The 21,150-nt window shown below is 39.2% G+C and overlaps 1 protein-coding gene and 1 long non-coding RNA gene across 3 annotated transcripts in view; one reads left to right on the top strand and one right to left on the bottom strand.

Annotated features, from left to right (window-relative positions):
* Positions 1-21,150, bottom strand: part of KCNB2 (potassium voltage-gated channel subfamily B member 2) — a 222,214-nt gene that overhangs the window by 199,074 nt on the left and 1,990 nt on the right. The window contains exon 2 of the mRNA XM_083451020.1: positions 18,008-18,099. The gene's annotated coding sequence lies outside the window, so the exon portion shown is untranslated. The remainder of the gene's footprint in view (positions 1-18,007; positions 18,100-21,150) is intronic.
* Positions 9,443-13,915, top strand: LOC310682575. Of its 2 annotated transcripts, XR_014514012.1 has the most exons (3): positions 9,443-10,864; positions 12,777-12,906; positions 13,817-13,915. It is a non-coding gene; the product is annotated as an uncharacterized lncRNA (long non-coding RNA). The 2 variants fall into 2 exon arrangements; XR_014514013.1 differs by lacking the exon at positions 13,817-13,915 and having other exon boundaries at positions 12,777-13,572.

Consider the following 21,150-nt stretch of genomic DNA (forward strand, 5'->3'; position numbering starts at 1 on the left):
CCATCATTATTATTCTTTTCTGGAAGATCCATGTTTATAAAGATAAGATATTTTGCTTCTTTACTTTTCCTCACCAACGACTTATAAAGGCTAAAAAATCTTTCAAAACCACATACTGGAGGCTTTGACCCTTGCAAGATTGGCTGTAATCATCAGCTTTTTATTGGCGCCTTGAATAATTTGGTTTGTTTCATTTGGGGGGAATTTCTCATCTATTGATGCTTTACCTCTGCATTGCAGATGAAAATCTAGAAGAGGATAGTCAGGACATATTGTTATAGCACTCAATTCACCATATATAATGGTATAATTCAGTGATTTTAGCTAGCAGCCTTTTAGCAGACTCAATATAACTGACTATACTTTGGATGATTTCATTTCTAACAGCACTTATCTCCCTTTTATCTGGAACAAATAAATGATGAGCAAATCAAATATTCTTCGGGCATTTCTGCACTTACTTCTCAGCTGTATGAACAGCAATTTCTAGCAGTGAGACCACATTCAAGATTTTTACAATAATATATTTCCCTAGTCACTGAGGAAAGGCTTCTCATGCAGACTGTTCATCTGCTGCAGACATTGTAATTTTTGGTCCTGAGTGTAAAAACTGACAATATGAGAAACTGACAAGCCCTTGGTTAACATTCATTTCATCCCTCTTGTTAAATAATAACGTATGATAATCTTACGACCTTGAGTTAATTACTTAACTAAGGGCAAGATACATACTTCAAAATACAAAATATCTTGAAACCTTCTGTGATGTGGCAACAATAAAATAATGGCATCAGTCCCTACAAATGGACAATTTCCAGCATAATTTGCTTTATGTGCAGTTCCTAATGTTTTTCAGACATCCAAATGTTTCTCAGATAACTTTTCAGCTATCAAGCTTGTGATATTAGTATAACTGAAACAAAGAAAACCCTAAGTTTTCTGGGCTATGGAACATGCTCCGATTCCATTAAGTAGTTGAAGGAGCAAATATGTAGCCGCTTTCAGCTGCTTTATAGTGCTGCTATAATTATTTCTTCATACAATGTAATTTTAGTGTATCTTCTTAGCTTCATCTAACCCATATCTGATTTCCCAGGCCACATTCCACATTTACATGACCATAAATTGTTTTAGAGATTGTGACTGGGAAGGGAGAAAAGTGGTTTACTTATGTGGGGCCCAGGCCATTAAAGGCTTAAAGGATGAAAGTTAGAACCCAGAATTATTCATCCAAGGCCACAGAAAGCCAATTCAGAGACGCTACTAGGGATGGAGGTAAATTTAGATTTGGGGGCGGGGAGGGGCTTCCAAATGCTCCCCAGGTGTCATGCATAGGAGAATCACTGCTGGTTAAGGAGACAGAAATAAAGCCACTTCTGTTGTTAGCAAGTCTTCCCTGTTGCCTCATCTCCCTTCTCAAAAGTAAGGATTTTTTTGAGGGGAGGGGTGGCAGGATCTGGTAGGGGAGGACTAGTGTTTTTCAAGCCTATAAACCCCTGAGTGATCCTGCCCACCTCCTGCCAAGTATTCATTAGAAAACTTTTGAAAAAATAAATGGATGTATTTCAAGGCGGGATGTGTGCGCGCATGTGGAGCGGAAGGTGAAGGGAATTTCCTAACAGTAGATGTTACTGCCATGATTCCTGTAGGGACATGTATTTTTCTTTCCCTTCTACACTTTAGTTTCTATTGGAAAGAATGTTTCATATATATTTCCAGCTTTGCAGCAAAGAAATACAGTATTATATATTAAATAGTATTAAATACAAACATATATTGAATTAGCACCAAAAACAGTACTGATTGGTTTACCTTATTTTTGTTTTCTAGGGCAGAGTCTTATGGCCAATATTTCTGATCCCTATAGCTTTTGATATCTCTTTAAAAAACAAACAAACACCACTTTGTACTAAGAGATCAGCCCAATGACAATTGATCAGCATTACTGTAATTTGTTTTATGGCTCCCCATAGCTTAGAATTGCCTTCTGAGTTTAGATGTCAAATGTTATTTTGATCCTCTGTAAAGCTTTTGATAGTACAGTTTTTATTTGAACTGCTTTGCTGCCATCAAGTGGTTTATAATAGCATTTCATCAAAGGCACAAAATCACTTTGAAAGCCAAATCCATTACTAGATATCTGCCAATCGTTTTTAATAAAAGGAAATGAAATCACATATGGAGGCTTTATTTGGGAGTTTGGGTTCATAAAGTGAGATGAGTATAATTAGTACATGTGAGACAAGAGCATCACAGACCAGATGTTTGCAGACTGTTGGAGTGGCTTGATGATACTGATTGGCTTTTTTGCATCCCCTCTGCAATCTTTTTTCTCTATAGATGGCAAAACACCACTTGTCCAGCTACCTTACTGGATTTCCTTGGATAACCAAAAGCCCAGACAAATAGAAAGGCTACAGTGGGAGTATTTACAGTGCCTTTCAATAATGTAGAAGTGCCAAGAAATTGAGATGTGCTTAAATATATATTAGGAAACACAGTTATTACCATTTTATATATTTTGTAAGTTGTACTGATTTTATTGCTGGCATTGCTGCTTGTGACCCATTCTGAATATTACAAAGTTTTTGAAGTGAACGTGTGGATATGCATGCACTGGATGTACCCAATGAACTGTAGGGGCAGGAGTCGCTATGGGAAGGCCTAAAAGTCGAGAGAGGAAGTTGGCTTCTTCTAGTGAAGGAACTGAATAATACTTCTGTGCTCTTATCACATTTTATAAAATACATTGAATTTATGTATTTGCCTGGCTAGTTATGAAGGCATGTTTTGTAAACCGCTTTGAGGTGTTGTTGTTGTTATTGTTATAATCAAATGGTATATAAATTTTAGGAAATAAATAAAATAAATTATTTGTTATGCTTGTATTGTGATTGCAGGGCTATGTCCTTTAAGTTGCCATTTATAAGTTGCTATTTGCTGGTGCTGTATTGTCACTAAGGCTGTTTGCAGACATGCAGGAAAAGTTTTGGGACAATTCCTTAACAAAGCAGGATCTGTGCTTTTTTATATTTATTCAGCAACATCCTCACCACCTAGGATAATTACAGTAATCAGAATCCTGATTTTGGCCTCACCTCTGGAGAAATGACATGGGTAATAAACCCCAGCATATGTTTTCTGTGCATATGTGCCCAATTTAGTAATGCTGTACACCATGCTCCATAGAGCACAAGCATGGGAGCACCAAACAGCTGGAGCAGAAGAAGAAGACAGAGAGTGAATAAAGAGATGAGTGGAGAGCAGCCCATTTCCAATCTTTTGGACCGCATGGGTAACTCAATGAACCTGCTGTACCTGGAACTGGGTATGGAGAGTGAGGCTGAATAGGACACAGCTGTGGGCAACCTGAAGAAGTACCATCCACCTTAGGTAGGCCTGCCCATAAAAAGCAAGTTTAGAGTGAGAGACTAGGGTCCACTGTCCCAGGAACTCTTCTAATTGTGAGAACTTTGTGCTTGAGCTGAGAGTTTCCATCTTTACCACAAATGGGGTTGGTTTGGCCATGGTTCCCTCTCACAATTAAACCATGATGCTTTGACTCAGAGAGAAATGGATGGAGTGAATGAATTTTCCTCACTGAGTGGCCCCTGCCTTTGTCCCATCCCCCCCCTCAGCAAGCCACTGGCATGCATCTTGGACATTACCAGCTAAACCCTGTAAAGCATCATGACTGGCCTATGTTTGGATCATGGAATCAGAACCACAAAACTGTATAGTTGGATGTTTGCAGGTTTCTTTAATAGACATTTTGCTACATCCCAAGGAATGAAACATTGTGCACGAGAAGAAGTAGCTTAACTGTTGAAAAAGAACCGTTTGCGTATTCTGAAGTTTGTTTCAGGGGGAGTTAGCTTATTCTGAAGTGCCTATGCTTAAGGAATCAAAACATGTATTTGAAAACCTACAGGGGGAGTGACTTGTTCAGGAGGGGATTTTGAGAAAGGGAATGGCAGGCAGGGCAAAGGTCACCAACATCCCTTTTCTCAGCTCTCACCCACCTTTTCCTGAATTTATATATATATATATATATATATTGAGAAGGGGGCAGTGAGCTACAGTTAGATGCATTTGACTATAATGTGTACTTTTCTATTATCTTTATACACTTTTTTACTTTTAGCCTTTCATGCAGCTCATTATGTAGAAAAGCATAAACCTCTAAGCTGAGCACATCTCCATCTTTTATTCATATGCTGCATTACATCAGTTTAGACAGGACAGAGTTTAAGCAGCATAAGTGAAAATGGGTACATTTCTGACTGGATGGAGTTCTGTTTGGGTCTGGTGTGTCTACCATTCTTTAGCTACATGATGCTAGTTCCACCCACCCCTCCGTCAAATCTTGAATTTATCTTACAACATCCTCAGTGTTTTTCCCCAGAAGTCTCCCCCTTAAATTAAACATTTCTGATTGATTCAGTTTTATATTGACTTGCATTGTTTCTGTAAAGTAACAGTGAAAAGGTAGCTGTGTAGAGAAAGGCAACCTGCAAATGCAGAATTTGCTGTTTAGAACACTTAAAGACAGCTTAGACAACTGCACAACAAAATCTCAGCTGATTTCAAAAAAGGTCATACTTTATTATTTCAGAAGAACGTTGCAATGGCAAGCCAAATGCAAGCCATGAAGGCAATGTAGCTTTGTGGAGGTTTGCCTATTTCTAACAACTGGGTATCAAACTGTAATTATTTATGTCAAACAGGAGTAATTAAGATTACAATCTCCCGAGTAATAGCATTCATTAGTGCTAACACAAGCAAACCATCAATACAGTCCTTCGGGAAAATGGGAGCATTTAACATCAAATTCTCTATTATTAGTAGGAAAAGGAAAAGGAAAGGATTATTTTCTGTTTCATCAATTTCTCAATCTTAAAAAAAAGTAGTTTCTCACTAAAAAGTTTAAAAGGCAGACATGTATACTGTAAACACTGGTGTTGAATTCCATTTCCACAAAACCTGCATCTTATTTCCATGTTAGGATAGTTTTATCATCCTGCATATATTCTTGGAGGCAGATGGTGATTTTTCTTGAGAGATAATCTGATGATCCCTGCTCTGGCTTTCCTCTTTTAAATACAGCTGATCATCTCATGAGTCAGCTGTTCCACAGTCTATTTAACCATCTGGATTTAAAACTTGGCTCAAATTATGAGCATGAAATGCGTATTTCCTTTTTATTTAATTTTATTGTGAGTCTAGCATTTGGGAACAGCATAAAAATATAATTTAGAGATAGCTTCAGTATTTGCAAGTTATATAACTTCAGATTATTGGTTAATTAGTTTGGTTTTTAAATTTGCAGCTAGTATTTACCAGACTTGCTTAAACGTCTGGTGTCAATGGCATATTACATATTCAAATTCTTGGTATTCTGCTATTAAGTATACAAAATCAATTTGATCCACATATTAATGTGAACTTAGCCAAAATAAGATCTGAACCAAAACTGTCGCTATCTTTCAAAATTCACCCTTCTCTAAATTTTGTGACACAGTTCTCTAGCCAAAATACATGTATAAGAATGCGTATAGTAGGGTAAGGTGTAAATAAAACTCATATTTAGGGATATTGCTTGCAAAAAAGGTGTATATTATGTTATATTAGAAATGAAGTGGAACTAAAATTGACTAATTTGCCCAAACCCATTTGCTATGCCATCCTGCTATACTCCATGGTCTGGGGGTGGCCAATGTGGTATACTCCAGGTATAGATGGACCAATGGTCTGACTCAGTATAAGGAAGCTTCTTGTGTTCCTTTAAGAGATTTCATACCCACCTGTCAAAGTGGGCCTGAGAGGGTGGTAAGGAAAGACAGTGGCCAACCTGATGTGCAAGGAGTTCAGTCCTGCTTTCTGCAAGGTTTGAGTGCACCAATGAGTATAAAAGCCTTCCTAGAATTCAAGAAAGAAAGAAAGAAAGAAAGAAAGAAAGAAAGAAAGAAAGAAAGAAAGGTAGATCTGTCTAGTATTTTGCCAACCTAATGCCCTCCGGATATGTTGGAGTACAACTTACAACAACAACATTCATTTAAATTATTAGCCCACAGCTCTGCTGACATAGGTATTTACAAACAAAGGCAGAGAGTACTATCACGGTTTTACAAGTGAGCCAAATGTTCTTCAGCCACAACGAAGCAGTTGCGAAACAGTCATTAATAGCAAATTCTTATCTCAATCCCATCCGTACTTATGGATAATGAAGTATTCCATCACCAGCTAAGTATCCAATTGGCAGCAATGAATTTAAAAAATATATATGTTGGTTTTGGCATAGTGCTTTAATAGCAACATACTTCTGAACATTATCAGAGGTGCATGTGGGAAAATCTGAAAACAGCTTTTGGTGTATGCAAGGCATCTAGGAGGTGCACATATCAGATGCACATAAAATGGTTGCTGCCTGTACTTCCTTTTGCTGATCCATCCAGAATCCCAGGCCAGTTATCTTCCTTGCTCCATTCTAGGATTTCAAAACTACTTTTTCTCTATTCACTATCTTCATTCTACCCCCCAGTGAATATTGTTTATCAGTCTTTTGTGGTAACAACCAAACTTTAAGTGCTCATTAACGTTGCTTGCTAAATCTGCTACTTCACAATTCTCTGCCAGTTCCCATTTGATTTTTTCCCAAAAAAGTGAAGCAAAGGCTTCAACACTGGCGTAAAAGCTTTAAAATCTGAACACAGTAATGCTAAAAGCTAAAAGGAACTGATCTCCATCCTGCTGCCCTCAGAGGAAAAAGTTTGAAAATGGCACTGTTCAGATTGTTCAGCCACAATTACAAGGGCTCCCTTGACTCCCCCGACTCCCAAAGCAATTGAAAACTACATTAGGAAATGATTGTCGTTATTGGGAAAGGGAGCAGCGGAACTCAGACTATATCATTACCCAGCAAGCTGCCTGATGGCCAAACCAAAAGAGCAAAGTGCAGGGCAAGGGGTTACAATGTGGTATATTAGCATGAACTTTGCTTCAAACTTTGGTGGATTTCCTCTCTCTTCCAAATTGCTATATAGCAAGAAGCGAGAAATGCTGCCTTATCTCTGGCTATTTGATCTGGACAACTTGAGATAGATTTGATAGTTACCCATCTAGGTAAGTGCTTGAAGTCAGCCTTGCAATACCAGCAAAAAGTCTGCAAGATTTATTAGAACACACAATGTTTTCATAGTCTGCCAGCCACATATTCCTACATTAGTTTTTTTGTGGACATTGAAGGCCAATAAGAAGATGACGAAGGGAGGGAGGGAGGACGAACTCTTCCCCAATTCCCAGAACTTTTCAGCCCAATTACCCTGAAGAAATGAGCGTTCTCTGTCAGCTGGCAAACATGTGGAATCTGTTCTAAGATCACATGCCGTGCAGTCCTCTACACGCCTACTCATAAATCAGTCCCTTTGAGTACAATGGGGTTTTGAATTCAGGTAAATGAGTACAGAAATGCAACCTCAACAAACCCACATATTGTACTTTCTAGGATCATCAGAGGTCCCTCATGTCCCATGTACTATTCTTAACATGTTTCAAGAACAGATGCAATTTTCCTCTTGCTGATTTTTTTTTTTACACTTACATGTATGCACATATACGCATCTTGATATCAAGCCATGCACAAGAAATTATGAAAGTCAGATTCTATTATCAAGAGGTAGACAGGTTTCGCTTCATAACAAAATAAATTAGCAGATTCTACAAACAAGGTGTCTACAGAGGCATCCTTTGGTCCCTTGCACCTTTTCAAAGAACTGTTTCGGCAACTCCCCCCCTCCCTAAATTAGAAATTACTACATTTTATGTGACCCAAATACATCTGGAGTGAAGGCAAGGTGAAGAGAAAGGGTGAATAAAATCTCATGTCTTTGTGCCATAGAAGCTTCTCCTGTGTTTGATCTTGTGGCAACAGTGTGCGGCGCATTGCCACACACATACATTCCATCATCTGATAGGTAATTTTTGTGCTCTCCACTGGACCTGTGCACCAGTTGGGGGAGGTTTCAGAAACCCCTAGGTATGCCTCTGGGTGTCTACAGTGAAAAGTGCAGTCATGCCAACTCCTTGTTAAGAAATTAATTTTTTAACATAAAATGAAGAGAGAAAGGAGAGGCAGTGACGTGAGTAGGGATGGGCAAATCTGTCGATTTCACCCCTGGCCAACATTTTAAGATCCAGTTGAAAAGCCAGACACTGGAAATGCGAAAGCAGCCTTTCAAAATGTTTCCATTTCCTAGGTTTTCTTCTTTCACCCAGCTAATGCTTTTAACACAGATGCCTAAAATAAGCATCTTATCCATTTCTGCAAACGAGATGAACTATGCTATGACACTTAGTGCATTTCCCCCCACCCTTTACCACAGTCCATTAGTACACCACACCTGGTGCTTGTATAAACATGTTCATCTTCATGTAAATTAAACAGAGATTTTTAAAACATTATATACAAGAGGTAATGTGTACACAGAATAGGAATCAGCCAAGATCTGTCAGTTAAGTACACATCTGAGTGCTAACTCCAACATACAAAGGCAAACAGACTCCAATATGGGGCATGATTCTTTTTCAGAATGGGAAGCTAGCCTCCTCAAACTAAGAAATATAGTTCTGTTTTACTGGGAGCACGACACACTTACTTTCTACTTAGGTATATAAAATGGTAGTAAATATGTCTTATCATGAATTGTGTATGCATTCCATGCACCACAATGACAAAATAAACAACTAAGTCTCAGGAACTGTGTTTATGGATTATTATTTTTTAAAACAATGCTTCGTTATCTAGAAAAAACTTAGTAAGAGCCATTTTATTAAATTATTTTATATACAAATTCAGCCAGCTGTGTGAGACTTTCACAGCCCATATGAAGAGTATTTAACATGCTCACAGTATCTGTCGGTTCACTTCCAGACCAGGACCTCAGTTGGAGTAACTTACCATTTTCTTTCTTTGCTTTTGCTATTTCCCTGAAGAGGAATCATAGAAATTTAGAGTTGGAAGGGACCACTAGCGTCATCTAGGCCCAACCCTCTGCAATGCAGGAATATTTTTGTCCAATGTGGGGCTTGAGCCCACAATGCTGTGAATAAGTATCTCATGCTCTACTGACTGACCTATCCCAGAATAACAAATAAGACAATATTGATCCTTGTGCTTAAATGGCATGCAGTAGTATCACCAGCATAATGCCTGCAGCTACCAGTACTTTATGTGGAGCCTCAGTATAAATCTTCTTTAAAATCCACAATGAAGGGAGACTTATTTCTTCTTCCTGCTGAGTTCCTGTTTGCACTGGCTTAGCCTCTTCTACACTGAGCATGTCCCTTTTACACTTGGAAACCCAGCCTTCCTTCTATTCTGAACAGGATTGGTTCAAAGAGCTTCTCTCTGTGGGAGAACATGACAATGGCTGCTGTAGATAGGGGTGGGCATGCCCACACCATTTTGTGGTAGTCTTATTTGTTTAGATGTAGCAACCATTTTGTGTTATGCCACAGCAGCGTTTTGTGACTAGCACCCACAGCACTTCCTCAAAATTCCAATCATGGTCACTGATCAAAAATGGTTGGTGACTCCTGGCCTATGTTTTCCAAAATGTACAGGGTTGGCATCAGGTTTCAGGAGTGAATCCCTCAACTGTAGTTGGTCCCTCACTTTAAGGGTATAGCTGGTGGAGATGGTCCAGTGGTGAATGGGAGCTCACATGGCTGGTCTCACTGGCATGGCCACCATTTGAATTTCACCATAATGCAGTATCAGTGCTGACGGCCATGCTGGGCCCATTTCAGTGCAATCTCACTTACTTTGATTTATCCACAATGCAGTGCCTGTGAATTATGCAACAGCACTGCATTGTGGGGAAATTACGATGACAGTCCTGAGCCTGTGCTGAGCCGCAAAAAAGTTAATGGGGGCCTACAGGCCCAGGGCCAGCTGTGGTTGTGGGTCCCTATCCACTGCCTCAGAAGGCCCCAGCCTTTTGCTTTCAGGCACTTTCCTGAAACTCTATAAGCTGTGTTGAGCTAAATGGAAGCATGCAAAATGCACTGTAGAAGAGGCACTCTTCTCCTATCCTCTTTATCTCCTACCCAAGACTCCTGTCCCTCCTGCCCTCATTTTAATATCCACCAACTACCACACCTCCTCCTGTTTGTATCCTTTCACGTATGTATATCCTACTTCTCCAATGAATGCCATACTGTGGCAGTTAAGATAGCAAATTGATTTTAACAGAAACTGTTGAGCATACTGAGCATCACAGCAATCCCACTAACTACCAGGGGAATCTTCTGTATAAGTGCTATGCATAAGGTTGATTGGGTGTTACTTAATAGTGTTTTTATGAACAATGTAATGAAATTACACCTGAGAGATGTAACTGCTTCCAGTCACTAGAAATAGAAAATCTGATGGAGCTTATGGTTGGCATTTTAACAGCAACAGATAATAGTGTATATTCCATTTTCTGTATTTAGTTTCTCATTTAGGAACTGAGCTAAATGGCCTCATTCAATACAGCTTCATGATGATGAGCTTAGGTCCTAGCTATCTGAAAGACCGAATTCCCTCATACAAGCCTGCCCATGCTCTGGGATCTTCAAGGATGGTCCTTCTCTTGGTCCCACCCAGTGCTTTTCTCAGCCGGAACTCATCGGAACTCAGTTCCAGCACATCTTTTTATAGGAAAAAAAGCACTGGTCCCACCATCCTCACAGGCACACTTGGTGGGGACACAGTAGAGAAGTTAATTGGGTTCCTCCTTGATGTCCTATCAGCAAGTGAAGACCTTGTTCCAACAGGCTTCTATGAACTGACTGCTTTTGATTAAAAGGCTAGTGCCTTATTGTAATTATTGGTATGTTTTAAACAGATGTGATACATAGCTTTAATTCTATTTTGTATTTTAATGATGGATTTTTCTATATTTTTAGTGGTTCTTGTTTTTATGCATAAGCCGCCCTGAGTCCTGTCAGGAACAAAGGCAGGGTATAATTATATAATAAATCTGAAGCCATACAAAGTTAGATCCTTTGTACTGTTTTGCCTGCTTTCTTTATATCATCAACTGCAACCTCACTCCATGTGCCCATTTTTCTCCCTGGGTCCCATAATTCTCCTTATAGTTTGGCTGGTTAGATCTTCATATGTATATTTTATAGTTTGTGTCTTCCGATTAAACATGAACATTGCAGCCCACAGTTTGTTTGAAATGACATAAACCACAAGCCCAGGTTTGGGCATAGCGCTAAGCCAAACAATGGCTTAGCACCTGGCAATCACAAAGGGGGGAGAGGAGAAAGGCAGTCACAAATTTCTCACTAAGCACCAGCTTGCGTACTCATTCACTCCAAGCCATAGTGTGGCTTAGTGTTATGTATGAACCCAACTTCCTATGAACGTAGAGAAAAAGGAACAAGGGAAGTCCTATTAACTTGCTAAAAATTCTAATATTACGACTGGAAGTCGATAGGCTCTAAAGAGGCAGGGAGGTAAAGTGGATAATAATGGTGTGAATGTATATTATTAAATGAAAAATAAATTATATATATATATACACACACACACACACACACAATAAAAATAAAATTGAAATATTATAAAAACATTAAACAGCAATCACTCTAATTCTATGGCTTAATAAGTTGAAGTAATGTTGTATCTGCCTAAATAGTTCTTTGTCTTCAAGTTCCATCAAGCAAACGTTTGAATTTTGTATCAGGTACGTACTCGATTGCAGTCACAGCTATATTTATGGACAGATTTCAGTATGAAAAATTGCTCCCTTTATAATGGATTTATAATGGAAATGCAGACACTACTCTGCCCATTCCAAGGCAAACTGTGCTGCTAGAATATTTATTACATTCATTTTGTAGCTATGCAACTGCGAGCCTCAGTTTTAAATGAAAGAGAGCTTTCCTGACCTGTGTGATACATGAGGTGCATCTGATTTTAAAACACTGAAGTTCTGAGTGCCCATTTTACTTAAAAGGATTGTTCTTGGACAATAATGTGAACTCTACACTATATCAAATGAAGAAATTGGTCCACAAATGAAAGCATTTATTTCTTTTGGTGTACGACCATTGTCAGTTATTCTGAGTTATGCACCTACCTTTGCCCCTTAACACTTGCTGGATCCAATGATTTGAGAGGTCTGGCACTCAGTTTAACACACCAAGCCTTGATTAAATTTCAACAGTTGCTAGATTCAAGGATTAGAAGTCTGGAACCCACAAACTCAGAAGCAATTATATTTTATGCTTCTAACCTGACCTGGAACTGGCAACAATGGAAGATTGGATAGAACTCTTTAAGATATAGCCACACCCACATTGCAGCTGCTAATGATAAAGCGCACAAATATATTTGTGTGTGCTGAAGACAGGAGACACAAATTACCATGAAGAAAATCCAATATTCATATGAAATGATCATGCTTGATTATCCTATTTTTAGAAAGGTGTCAAGAAAGAAGTACTAAGCATTTATAGCTCAGTCAGTGCAACAAACTACAATATCAGCTAATGTAGAGATTGATACAATTAGAATACAAAAGAACAAACTGAACAGCGTTAATATTTACATAAAATCTCTAAAAAGGCTCTTTTGTTGCCTAGTCCGACATTTTTAGTATCTATCGCATTTATCAACCCGCTCCAATTCACTACATAGGCAGGTAAAAACAACAACTACATATGCAGATTCATATACGTACAGTGTAATACCTCTCTGGTTTCTGTTTTATATTTTTCAGTGCCCAGATGCCCCTCATGTTTTCTCTGAAGCATTTCCTTTTGCAATCACTGGGCACTCTCCACCTATGGCTTCTGAACAATACCTCTTCGATTACAGTTCATTCTGCCTTAAATGAAAATATGGAGCAGGTATGCAGAAACAGTGACCTGCTCAGCCTGTAGTGGGACCTCTGATACCTCTGAATTACATACAGCCGTCCCTGAAAACGGACATATTTTCTTTATTGTTTTTCATCTTTTCTGTCATATGCTCTGAATAACTGATCCTCTATAACTAGATTTTTTTTCTGGACAGAAGTCAATAGTTAAGTCATACAGCTGAAATTGGGAAAGAGTCTCTGGATCCCAGAAAAGGTGCCTGCTAATTCTTTATTGGTAACAGATACTGGGCACTTGTGGTTAGTTTCTACAACAACACTGACTTTCCAAAAACAAATATGTTGAACTTTTTACAGCTATATATAAAAGTCAAAGATTTCTATCTGTCTATATTGACACTTGGTATGAAGGCTCTAAAAACATATGCCACGTCTTTATGTTGCTTTATATATTTGCAATAGCATTTTCCAATTTTGTCTTGATACATCATGGACATCTTAATAGCAAATAGTTTAGTATGTGAGCTGTGTTGATTGATACATAATTTCTTTCTTTTTTCCTGTCCTTTCTGTGCATTCTGTTTAAAGTTCTGTAGGGGTTTCGGCAGGGGGTTATGGTACAATGTATTTATGTTTATGATTTTAAAGGTAAATTGTTTGAAGACCTTTGGATAGTAAGTGACTAACAAGTCTTATATTATAAAAAAGTAACAGCATCTAGGTCACCCTCTTAGTTTTAGCCAGGTCATTGCAGCTGTGACACTTTGTGACTATTTTGCCTAACCTGACACATCATTCTTATATTAAGATTTACATCTTTAAAAAATTAGGGATTATTGCTTACCTATATGAGTATAAATATTAGATCCAGTTGAAAGAAAAATCCAGAAGGCTTCTGATACTACCCTTACATATATTTGGTTTCTTCTTTTCTCCTTTAGGAGAAGCTCAGCGAGATCATTTGGGAAAGACTTTTTAAAGAAATACTAGCTCCTTAAGAACATTTAGAAAACTTCTGAAATGTGTTCTTGCATGTTACATTTAGCACTATTGTATAAATAAATAAATAATAAATCATTTTATAAAATAAGCTAAGTTTTCATAAAGAACTTGCAAGTAATTTGATAAAATATTTTATAGCCATATAAAATACAGATGTACATTCTTTAATCTCTCACATTCTACTTAACACAAGCAACTTGAAGGCTTACTTAGCTACTGGGTTATGAGAACTTATCTGTAAGAAGCATACAGTGATAAGCTAGTCAGCTAGACCTTCCATTAAGCCTTTGTCACGCATCAAGGTTAATCAGAATATGCCAAAGCAATAGGCCTGTTCAGGATAATCAAGACAGGTATAATAATATTTTAGGCAGGAATTTCAGATTATCCATATTTACCAGACCAACTTTGGCCACAAACAATGAGAATGTCTTCTATGTAAGCAGGCTCGCTCCCCCCCTCCCCATAGGGGTGCTCAAGGGTATGCATACCATCACCTTTTTTTCTAGAAGAAAAGCACTGGTTAAAAATGTGGCACTTAATATAACAACTTCATGGTGAGTGCCAGCACCTTTTTGTCTAGAAGAAAAGCACTGTGTGTAAGTATTATTGCATAAATAAAGATTTTGCCAAGAGCAAAGTTATCACTCGCGGAGTTTAAAGATACTAAAATACTTTGTATATATTCACAAAGAAACGTAAAACACAAATGGGAAATCTGCTGTATTTTTTTGGGGGGGGGGGATAGAATAAGAGGGGCAAAATCAACTGATTTTTAAAAGTACTCCAGATTTCCTATTTGTGTTTTGAATCTGTTTGTAAACATATATAAAGAAAGTATTTTAGTTTCTTCAAACCACATAGGTGATTCTTTAAAGAACCAGAGGAATCATTTACTAAGTAAGAAACAGTCAGTTGTGTAGTTTGGGAAGTGACTAATCAAGTAGCCACAACAGCTGTTCTTTAAAGAGATTTTCTGTCACGCAAAATGTTCTCATAAAGCCAACATGTCAACAAAATGCTGAAAGGACACACACATTGATACTTTTGCTGGATATAAACTTAAAGTACATTAGAGAATGAACTTAATGAAGGAAACATTCTCTCCCCCCCATTTCAATGCAAAAAAAAAGCAAACAGGGACAATTTACTTTCGGGGGGAGGGGGGAAGTATGTGCAACCTTTCCACTATGCCATAATGCATTAGATACTGATCACATTCCTTTTCATGAGTTTTAAAAATTCACTTATCAGGACAGCGATTCTAACTATGCAGACTGTATTCCTGTACACTGCTGTTTAGACTATCCATTAAAAGCAATTAGTTCACTGAGAAGGTCAACACATGCCCTCCTGTGACCACCTAACCAAGTTGAAGCATTAGAAACTCTCTTGATATAACGCTGCCAGTCTTGAAAATGGAATATTGAAACAAAATAGGGTCCTGGAGGACATTCTGAAAATGCACGCTCCTCCCACATTGTTCATTGGCCAGACATCTCTTACATAAATAACTTTCGCATCAACATCAAGCATAACACAGCTTCGAGCAGCACTCCCCTACTGAATTATACGTAAGAAACAGCAGATGAAGAGTCAGATAGCTGTGTCTTGGGAGTTATTTGTGCAGAACTGAGACCTCTACCCCTGAAAACTTCTTTGAAAGGTAACTAAAATATTGCTTTTGCTAATCCAATAAGATGATCATGCATTGTATTTTGTATTTTTTAAAATATCTTTCTTCAACATCAACAAATGAAGAAATCTCATAGCATTTGATGCTATTCTTTTCTTTAGAAGACACGGTCCACATCCCATTATGATCACATCATCAAGCTCTGAAAATATTTCAATGAATTCAGATTTCTTTGCTACGATTTTGCTGTTGCTTGTGTCTCTGTCCTCATTTTCTATCATCTCCCTTTTTGTTATCACTCCACGTGTGCTCATAATATCAAGTCACTTAGTTCACTTCTTGCATTCTGCTCTTTGCGCCTTGTTCCACGACGCTTTTTGTGCTAAGGAAAGGCTTTGCTACCTCTACATATTAAGCCAAAACCCCTTTTCATTTACACCTCTGTAAATACACCTTTGTAAATACACTCTGTAAATACACCTTTATTTTGCAAAGAGACTTTTGGATCACCAATTCACTCAGTGCTCTTTGGTAATTAACTTCCTTCTATTCATTTGTTTTTCCCATCATATCCCTCTCCACCCCTTCATCCCATCTCTGACCAAACTTTTAACACTTTCTATTCCCATTCTTCTGGTCATGTTATAGAGACTGTAATCCTTTGGGGTTAGGAACTATATTGCTTGTTAACGCAGTATTGGAGTTCAGTTAATATTAGGTTTAACCAATTAAGGGGTTTTAATTGTGAAAGTAATGCTAATCTACCTTCTCAAACTAAAGTAAGAATATTCTGCAACATTTATATTCTAATTTAGCTTGCTATTTTTGTATTACAGTTTTCTGTTAATGCAGTTAGTGACTTCATTTTAGCATTGGCCAGACTGAAGGAAAAGTAGTATTTTCTACTTATAAAGTTCTTAGGTTACATAGGTAAAGGTAAAGGGACCCCTGACCATTAGGTCCAGTAGTGACCGACCTGGGGTTGCGGCGCTCATCTCGCTTTATTGGTCGAGAGAGCCAGCGTACAGCTTCCGGGTCATGTGGCCAGCATGACTAAGCCGCTTCTGGCGAACCAGAGTAGCGCACGGAAATGCCGTTTACCTTCCCGCCGGAGCGGTACTACCTATTTATCTACTTGCACTTTGACGTGCTTTCGAACTGCTAGGTTGGCAGGAGCAGGGACCGAGCAATGGGAGCTCACCCTGTCGCGGGGATTCAAACGCTGACCTTCTGATCGGCAAGTCCTAGGCTCTGTGGTTTAACCCACAGTGCCACCCGCGTCCCCTTAGGTTACATAGAGGAGATTAAAATATTCCTATCTTATTAAACCAGTTGTTTTTTTAAGGTGCATTTTAATCTGCTGAATTACTAAGCAATGCCCTGTACCTAGACCAAAACAATGCAAAAACTGACTGTGGGGAAAGGTGACTGTGTGAGAATGTTCTATCATATTTCTGGAGAAGAATCCCAATTTGGCCAATGGAATATAAGGAGAGAGGGAGGCTTAATGCCTTTGAGGAATCTCCTTCAGAAAATTATCATGCCTCATAGAGCACAGTGGGTGTTGTGAGTGAGCAGAGATACTGGACACCCAAGCTGGAAGTATACTAGCCACATCATTGGATACAGCTTCACAAAGGCAAACAGCATGGCATAAGGCTGAGGTTCTATGCTTGACATTGCCATATTGCTTAACTCAGCCCAGGCTGCGGAGCTGAATTGTATTATGGGGTATCAGTGATGGCCATCAATGGCTTTAATGCCATTTGAGTGGCTTTCACACAAAGAGAATCTAGGGCACAATGCTGCCATCACCCCTGCAATGGGATATCCCACGCCTGTGCCCCAATGTCTCATCCCCAGCTACCTTGCATTTATTAATCCTGCTGAATGCCTTAGTGCCCTTTGATAATTGTGACACAACAAAGCTGTGGTAAACAGCAACAATAAACCATCCCTCCCAGGGAATCAACAATACAAATATCATAGGATTTTGAAACTGATTCTGCTAGTTCCAGCCATATGTAAATTTCCTTCCTAGCCCTGTCAACCAGCAGCTAACACTGGGTTCACAGCAATCCTGAGATTACTTCAATGTATCTTACAAGCTACAGCAAAAAGAGATACATAGGGATGGGCAGGCTGGGAAGGAACTGGCTGTATCCTTGGGAGTAGGCACCCCTTGCAATCTTTCAGGTGGACCACATTCACCAGAGGGGCCTCTGTCCCTACCGCTCAGTTCTCTCCTGATTGCAGTATTATTTCTGCCCATCATTCCCAACTCAGGCAGAAAGAGGACCTTCGTGTGAAAATCTATTTTGTCACAGAATACAGTAAAAATAAATGGCAACATTCAAGTATCTAAGCATTACTGTATGCAAAATTCCACAGTTATTATTCCCATTACGTAATACATTCTGAAATTAATTGTCTATCTGCCATTGCTTTAGCCTAAGTAAGCATATCTTGATTATAGCTGCATCCTTTTACTCACCAAGGTGTCCCATGGAACTCAGTGAAGCTTACTTCTAAGTCGACATGCATAGGATCTGCCAGCTTCTTATGTTTAGCAGGATTGTGTTCTTACTGTGAATACAGTTCATTTATTAAACAATCATATTTTCATTGAAGGTTTGCTCTGTGGTTACCTTTAGTGAATCTTGCATATCTTAATGGGTCCATTGTTTTACCATTAGCAAGCTCATATTGGCAAGAATGTGTATAAAAGTGTTTTCAGTCCACTCTGGGGAAAACAATACTGCCTACTTTTTGCCTGCTTATTTGAATTGGTTACTTATGTGAATCATTATGGGGAAACAGGAAACTATGGTCAGTAATATTACAATTCTATTTCATTCCCCTTAGGAACTAATTCTTCACTATCTTTTTTCCCACATTCTCAGAATTTCCCCTTAATATTATTTTATGCTTCCAAACTCACACTGCTTTAAAAAGATGAAAATGCAATCAGCCTCAAAAAACGAACCAATACCATAAAATCCTGCTGTATTGTTTATTCTTTGGGGAACTTGGCTTCTCGTTAGATCAGTTGAACTAAAATATTAGCAATGCATAAAAGGTTGAAACTAAGATCTGTAACAGTAGTAGTGCTGTGCAGCTATTTCAACAGCATACAGGCTGTTCAATGCAAAACAAATTTGTTTGTAGAATGTACATGATTATTTTTAATTGTCCGTTCTAATTTAAAGCCTTGGGATAGGATAGGTAACAACAATAATAATAATAATAATAATAATTTATTATTTATACCCCGCCCATCTGGCCGGGTTTCCCCAGCCGCTCTGGGCGGCTTCCAAAAGAATATTAAAATACTGTGATACATCAAACATTAAAAGCTTCCCTAAACAGGGCTGCCTTCAGATGTCTTCTAAAAGTCTGGTAGTTGTTGTTCTCTTTGACATCTGGTGGGAGGGCGTTCCACAGGGAGGGCGCCACTACCGAGAAGGCCCTCTGCCTGGTTCCCTGTAACTTGGCTTCTCGCAGTGAGGGAACCGCCAGAAGGCCCTCGGTGCTGGACCTCAGTGTCCGGGATTTAAATTATAAATCTTATAACATTTCACTGAGGCTGCAATCCTACAGACATCTGGAAGTAAGCTACTTTGAACTCAATGGAGCTTAGTTTTGAGCACTGGAAATCTTTCAAGACATCCTTGTGAGTTGGAGGTGCCAGATTCCCCTAGTTCCTAATAGGTGTTAGGTTCAAGCCCCCTGAATCCAGCAGGAATTTAATGGCCAGAGTAGCCAGGCCAGCCTGATGATGGCCGCTAAGTATGAGTTGTTAACAATGGCAAGGTCATGAACCATTATTGTAACATTAAGAAAGCTGGGGTTCTGTGACAGACAGCTCTCCAGCTGTGAGTTATTTTGAAGGCCAAAGGCCAGAGTTTGAAGAAGAGTAGTTTCTTTTAGGATTGTGGTTGGCTAGGATGTGAGCTTGGGAGGAAAAGGTGGCGGTCTATGAAATGCAGCAAGCTGGAACAGAGCAACAGAGAGTGGCATGGCTAATTTCTGCTGAAATCTAAGACAGAGGCCATGGGAAAGCAAGAACCCCTTGGAGGGTAGCGCTGCGAGTCCCTCCACCACAGGCTCAGGTTGTATATATGTGTAAATAAACCATATATCATAAAGACACCAGAGTCTCCGCTGTGCCTCATTTCCAAAGAAAACACGAACCTTGGGTAACCACCTGGACCCTGGAATCTTACACCGCTCGGAGATTGGGGAGGCGTGCATCAAAATATTGGGAAACATGCTGGCATATATTATGCTACTAGTAAAATAGAGCTGAGTGTTGGCAGCATAGTGATGACACCAAACCTCGTAGACCCAGATTATCTCCCACCATAGTTTCATGTAGTTGTCCTATATTTAATTTTGTTTGTTTTGTCTTGGGATGTTCTTTTCTGTTAGGTGATAAATTTCATGGCCCGAACATTGGAGTTAATGATGTGAAAATATCTTTTTAGATTTTTCTCGTAATCAGGGTGTCTTTGTACCACATTCCAGCTGAGTAATGTAGAAATACATCCCTATTTATAGGAAGATATATACAAATGTCTCCTTTTCTCAGGGCATCTCAGGCCACCTGGGAAGAGACCAATGCTTGGTGATAGAGCACATGCTTTGAATGCTGAAGGTCTCAAGGGCTGTACAGAGTTCAGTCATTTTTCTTCTGTGTTTTTTATTTTGGAAGCCAAATACCTCAGGGCAGCATGGAAGAAGAGTGCATGAAGAAAGACGGCTTAACCCCTTCATCTCTAGCCATTTTTTCAGCTTCTTTTTCACCCATGGAGGTCTCTATCTCCTCTCCTCTTGTGGGTAAAAAGGCACCTTATAGAGGGTGATTTTAACCCCAAAATAACATTTCCCTGCTTTCCCCAGGCCGAAAAATGCCAGAAGGATCAGAGAGCTCTGCTTAACATGTAACTTGAACATTACTTATAAGATTATGTCTGTGAAACTTCCACAAACTGGGACAGGGACTGGATGGTTTTAGCCCCCTGTAATCAAAACCATGGACATTCGTTATGCCTTCTTCAGTGCGTTTAGCACATCATTAATCAGTGAGGCAGAGTTGGTCAGAGCTGTTACCACTGACTATTGGCTGGGTGCACTCTGCAAATTTATACTGTGTATGTAGTCACCTTTACACGGGAAGAAGACTGAAGCAGCAGCAAAGTCTTGCATAACCTTTAAAGGTCAAAACATAGTTGTAGGAGAAGTTTGGGTTTAAAAAATGTTTGTGTGGTGTACGTGCCTGTTTTTGATTGGGAGTAGAGAAGAAATGGTTCCTCTTTAGCAGGGGTAGGCAACCTAAGGCCCGTGGGCCGGATGTGGCCCAATTGCCTTCTCAATCCGGCCCACAGACGGTCCGGGAATCAGCATGTTTTTACATGAGTAGAATGTGTCCTTTTATTTAAAATGCATCTCTGGGTTATATGTGGGGCCTGCCTGGTGTTTTTACATGAGCAGAATGTGTGCTTTTATTTAAAATGCATCTCTGGGTTATTTGTGGGTCACATGAAATTTGTTCATTCCCCTCCCCCCCCCAAAAAATAGTCCAGCCCACCACATGGTCTGAGGGACGGTGGACTGGCCCACAGGGGGTTGGACTCG

This window comes from Podarcis tiliguerta (genome assembly GCF_965153285.1).
Source record: "Podarcis tiliguerta genome assembly, chromosome: 7".
Classification (NCBI taxonomy): Eukaryota; Metazoa; Chordata; class Lepidosauria; order Squamata; family Lacertidae; genus Podarcis; species Podarcis tiliguerta.